This window comes from Perca flavescens, chromosome 24, assembly GCF_004354835.1.
Source record: "Perca flavescens isolate YP-PL-M2 chromosome 24, PFLA_1.0, whole genome shotgun sequence".
Taxonomy (NCBI): Eukaryota; Metazoa; Chordata; class Actinopteri; order Perciformes; family Percidae; genus Perca; species Perca flavescens.
The window spans coordinates 15,335,837-15,341,837 of NC_041354.1; the positions used below are offsets into that span (position 1 = coordinate 15,335,837).

A 6,001-nucleotide genomic window follows, 5' to 3' on the forward strand; every position below is an offset into this window, starting at 1 on the left:
TAAAAGCTAAAAAGGGAAAGGGAAAGACAACGGCGATAACGTGAGTCAACTTCGGTCGGGCTTTCAACGGATGGAGGCAATTACGGGATTGTAAATGATTCAAAACCGACCCTGGATTGGCCCTCAGGTATATAACGTCTATTTGTAGATAACTTTACAATGCGCGATGGGGCTGTACACCAATAGCCAACATATAATTACGTCCCCGCACGTTTCCACTTGACTTCATCTTTGTGTTGGCTTACGATTTTCTTTCCCCCTTGTCACCCTGTGACGTTTCCTGAAGTGCGCTGTATGAATCCAAGTTATTATGACGTTGGTTGCTACAACAACCTCTTAATGCTTTGGCACGTGACACAGTGACAGTGAACTAACATTCATCGCGACTATATGACCGTAACCGTTAACGGTAACAACGGTAATACAGTGGGCAACAAAGCACCGTATAGAAAAGACCTTTACGACAGCAGGTGTGGTTAAAAACACAACCGCTTTTGTCCAAAGCGGCCGCTAGAATCAACACGAAGTTACATATATAGCCACTTTAATCATCATTTTAATGTTTGGATGAAAAACAAATTGTTGGTGATTGACTTTTTTTTTCTTTTCACTGCCGAACCTTTTCTGCTAAAAATAAAAGCATTTTCAAATCCACGGAAGGTGTCACAGAACATTATTTCCACATCCGTCAAAATCATTGAGGACAAGACAACCTGCAGCCTCCTCTTCCTCCCTCACATTCAATTCTTCTTTTCCCTTTTCTCCTTCACTTATTTCGTCCTCCCCTTCTGTGGCCTTCTCCTGCCCTGACCCTCCTTGTCTCTCCAGGTGACTGCCTTCTCCTTACTTCATTTCCCTCGTACTTGTCGTCCTTTTGCAGGAAAGCCGGCAACATCCCCACTTTTAGCTTTCATTTTCATTAGAAGGCCTCAGCTAATCTCTCCGACTGTACTGTGGCCTGCAAGAGTCAAGACGTGAAAAGCTCTGGTTAGCCTTGCAAAACGTTACACTGTAGGTCCACGTAGCTAATAAGTATAACAAAAGTAGATCCGCCCCTGGTAGGCAGACAGGCAGAGATTCTATGGCACAGGTAAAGCAGGTTAGAATTAAATCAGACGGAATACACGAGGAAATAAACTGGAATGCACAATTCTAGTGACTGCGCGGTGCCACTACCACTGTATAGCTGAGACGAGGATGTGGCCATCTGTGAGTGGTTGCTACGGTGCAGCGTTGATTAGTGGATGGGTTGCAGGTGTGCAGCTGGGAGCAGGTGAACCAGCTTGGCAGCAATCAGGAGCGGCCAACTTGTACCTGTAAGCACACCCTTTAACTTAAATAAACAATCTGAATACGTTCTCCACCAGTGGTTAGTACATCATATTCAGGTCAATTAAAAAAAGCCAACCACACATCAGATTTTCTGAAATCCTAGCTTAAATAGTGAACTTTTGTTACATCTATTTCAGAAGTTAAATACCCTCACATGACATTATTAAAGTGCCCATATTATGAAAATATCACTTTTCCTGGGATTTGGGGTGTTATTTTGTGTCTCTGGTGCTTCCACACGCATTCAAACGTTGGAAAAAAACGTGGTTTCTTGCCTTCAGTCTCCGGGTGAGCTGTTCAAAATCTGCACGGCTTTCTACGTTACTCGCCAAAACAAGGGGCCCAGGGGGCTAACCGTTAGCATGCTAGCTCTAGCAGAAAATGAAAGCTCAGATGGGCCAATCTGGGAGGTTACCTCCCCTTTCTCTGCTCTGCCCGCCCAGAGAATTTGGCCCACCCATGAGAAAGAGAGAGACATCATGGCTTGCACCGGACCAAAATTGACTTGGGTTTTCTCCCCTAGTCTGTCACTCCCCCTTCTAGCTTTACGTTCTTTGTTAAGTTGCCTTCCCCCTGTGATGGCCCTGTATCAGCCATAGCTACATCAGATAATTTCAAAAAAAAAAATGAAAACACAACTAGGGATGCACCGAAACCCAGAGTTCGGTTCGTAATTTGGTAAAAATCTGAGTTCGGTGCATCCCTAAACACAACAAGACCTATATAAATAAATCTCCCACTACCTTTTCCCTGTCTGGATATGCTAGCACAGGCTTTTCCGGTGTTACATCGAAATCTGTGACACGTCAGAATGTGTGACTGTAGCGCGGGTCTGCCTGCCGTTAATCATTTTATGACTTTGCGAGAAAAATCGGACCCGGGCAAATTTCCTTTTGGTGTATAAACTTAACGGTCGTCGCCGCATGACGCTCACTTTTTGCCGGCTAAACTCGACTGTATAACGGGCGCTTAAAGGACCGTCTCCACACGATGCTCTGTACTCGGCTCATAATAACATCTTCTCAGCTAACTGTAACTGTAAAGGCTGGTCGAGTCTTGCTGTAATTTCGTAAGACATATGAATTGTTGTGCATACGTTTTCAAACAATATCTTACAACCCCATTTTCGTTCAAAGTTAAAGGGGTGTAAAAAGACAAAATGGACAAAATACAATACATTTGCGTTTCTTTTTCTCCTATCCCAGAATGCACCTGAGGTGTACCCAGACCTTACTCCATCAAAAGAAGGTATTATGATCAATAGGTAACTTCACACGGGTTTTGCTGATGCAGGAAAAACAAAGTTTTTTGACCGTGTGGAAATGACGGCAAATGAATGTTACGTTTTGTTTGTCTATGGTTGGGATATAGACTGACAAGCCAACAAATCCTCTGCTAATCGATGCTAACCAAGCCATCAGTTCTACGTGCCTGTATCCATTAACTGTATATATGAACTTGAGCCGGAATAAAACCCGTCATTTCCTTTAATTGGCTGTAAAAGTTTTAAACTACAACTCAAGAGTTGTTTGAATGGCAGAAATCTGCTCAGATGAGATCTTAATGAGTGCAACAGGAAATGTTTGGTACAAAATAGCTTGTTTAGGATCCCCAAAACACGGATTAAAACACTTCAAAACTAACAACGATCTAACAAACAAAATGAACAAGAATTTACTTCATTTAGCCCTAGTATAGACGGGTTTCCTGTTTACAAACATTACAGGGTGCGTGCGCATACCAGGGGCAGAAAGACAGATTGGTGAGCTGGTCCGATTTATATAACACATACTCTATGGTCTTACAAAGCTAACATTTTTCACCGATTACAATTTAATCATTTGTTGTGAGCTGGAGAGCTCTCGTTATGAGAAGCTAGCTATAGCTCTGTTTGCCATTCATTCCAATGGGGAAACCTCGCTGCTAGAATTTCCACATGCATTCCGGTGGCGTATTCCTTTAAGCTTTCCTTATTGTTTGCATATAACTGCTGACTCAATAAAACATGATTTTAGTTGGATCTGTTTGTCTGTCTTTAATTTTGCAGTGTTACTGTGATAATTATGTATGGCTATAATTATCATTTTAGGCTAATGTGATAGCCCGTGTTAGCAGCAGGGTTACTCCTGAGTGTACCCTTATGGTTGGTTTATGCCTTAAAATAATGGCCAGGATTTCTGGGAAAAGGTACGATATGTTAGTTTCAAAACATCACTGCAGGTTGATTGTTTTTAGCAGCAGAGGTTGATTGTGGGCGAGAGGGCGACAACACTGTCTTGGTTAGCTCGCCGAAGCTCTACTGCCACTGTCTCGGCAACGTTAGCTAATGTCCGCTAGCTAATGTAGGCTAACTATAGCCAGTTAGCTTTGTATGTAACATAACAAAAACCCACCCATCTCAGAGGAGCGAAGCTTAATAGTTCATTCAATAAAGTTATGTACAAAAGGAGCACTAACGCCACAGGTCCTATGTTGGCAACGTGGACGCAGATATAGTAAACTCCTAAGGCAGTCGTAATATTTACCTAGTAGGCTAAGCTAACACTGTTGCGCTAACGTTAGCAAAACATCTGCGTAGCTTTAGCTAGCTGTGTAAACTTGTCTCGAGTCCGGACCTTTAATTGTCTATGGTCCGGACTCGAGTACCACAGCCCTGACAGGTAGATATCACTTAGCTGAACAACCACAAGCTGCAACTTTTCTGATTGATACAATGGGAGCCTGACTCTTGCACATGACCCCAATCTGCCCCTCTTATGGCTTGAAGCCATAACCTCCGCCGGTTTTTGGCAAAAGCATGCTTCCCCCTAGGTATGTTAAACATCAGGCACCCATCACTGGCTCTGTTTGTACAATTAACTACGCAACAACTCCTTGGCATTTTGACTTACGCTATGCCGCTACTAGCTAGCTAGCTAGCTACACAAAACACGTCTTCTTTCTGCCCCCCGGTTGCGTGCGCAAGCAGTGATGACGTTGCCGAGAATCTCATGTATACATATAACATTTTGGCTCCAGGTAAGCCATTAACATTTGGCAAAAAGCATCATGGATACACTTTCATTTGTTTTAAATTCAGGTTCAAGCTAATTTGTTGTATTTTAGCAGAATACTGAAAGCAGCAGAAAGGCAGAACTGAGTACATTTTAATATCAGTTTATTTATTGTAAGTAATATTGCGATATTCAACAACATTATGGCATATGGCATATTTTCCTCAAAACTACACTGAAATTGTGTCAGATGAAGAATATTGTCGCAATAATTTCACCTATCATCGTTAAGTCTTTTTTGTTTGATATGTAAATAGTTATTCTTTAAAAAATTTTGGTTAATGTAATGCAGTCTTTGTTTTCCAAAAAATAGTTCAGAAACCTTCATTTGACTAGTTTATTACAGAACACAGCCATCACATGGCACGCCGTCACATCCTGCGCCACCCACCACCACGAGTAAATTCTCAACCTGTGGGAAACACTGATACGGTACATTAACAGAAGTTAAACAGTTTACAAATTTACAAAACTGCTGTTGCTATGGTATCGCTGTTGCAATGCAGACTCTGTTGGGTCGTATCCAATCGGGCAGGCTGGAGGAAGCTGGCAGCTTCAGTCCTTGTCGTTAGCTTGGTGCTAACTTCTTTTGTTCTTCAGTTGTTTCCGGTTAGCTGGTGGACTTTGTCCAAGTCAGTGATATTAACTGGTTTACTCTAAGCACGGACACTTGTGTCATCTGCTGGAGAAGAATATCTGTATTGGGCCACTTTCAGTAGGCCACGGTTCAACGGAGAACTCTTTCCATTTGTGTGCATCCTGGCTCTGGGGAGCTTATTCCCCGGAGATCTTATGTTTGATTTTTTCGCACAGCATGTTTCCTTGGATTAGCGTGGCACCAAAATCTTGGTTGCAGCTGTCACCGTGGTCCTGCTGCACGCCCTGCTATGCCCTGCTACACCCTTCTACGCTCCGCAGTGCCCTGCTGCGCCCTGCTACACCCTGCTATGCTCTGCCCTGCTACGTCCTGTAATGCCCTGCAGTGCCCTGCTATGCCATGAACTACTATTTCTAGTCACCGTTCCATTATCTTTATTGTGACCGTTATTGCCACTGCTCATCACACCCCCAACCGGTTTTTCCTCACCACTGTCGCACTAAATGCTTGCTCTTGGGGGGAATTACTGGAATTGTTGGGTCTTTGTATATTATAGAGTGTGGTCTGTAAAGTGTCTCGAGATAACTCTTGTTATGATTTGATACTATAAATAAAATTGAATTGAATAGAACTGGTCTGGCCCCCCTGCCGAGAGACGCTAGCCTAGAAATCTAGACGCACCTTAGCGGCAGTAAATGTCATTTGCAGCCAGGTTCGTCCAGCAACTTTCCGTTGGCTTCCAAGCTGGAAAAACCAAACTCTAGTCAGGCCAATCACATCGTGTATAGAGTCGGTGGGCGGGCTTAACGTAATGATGGCAGAGTGGCGACGGTTCCGCCTGAATTCCCTGCTACTTCAAAAACACAGAAGATGGCTGCTGCTGCTGGCGAACAGCAGTCTTTCGAATCTCGACGACTTGGAGTTAAGCTTTTCTTTGAGAAAAGAACAAAGAACGGCACTGAAGTCATTCTTAAAAAGGGAAGATGTGTGCGGAGTTTTGCCGACCGGATACGGCTAA

The 6,001-nt window shown here is 43.4% G+C and overlaps 2 protein-coding genes across 2 annotated transcripts in view; one reads left to right on the forward strand and one right to left on the reverse strand.

The window, feature by feature from the left end:
- LOC114550677 (zinc finger protein 2 homolog) overlaps window positions 1-6,001 on the reverse strand; it is a 393,410-nt gene that overhangs the window by 66,919 nt on the left and 320,490 nt on the right. The window lies entirely within an intron of this gene.
- LOC114550698 (coagulation factor XIII A chain) overlaps window positions 1-6,001 on the forward strand; it is a 144,070-nt gene that overhangs the window by 24,070 nt on the left and 113,999 nt on the right. The gene's annotated exons all lie outside the window — the stretch shown is intronic.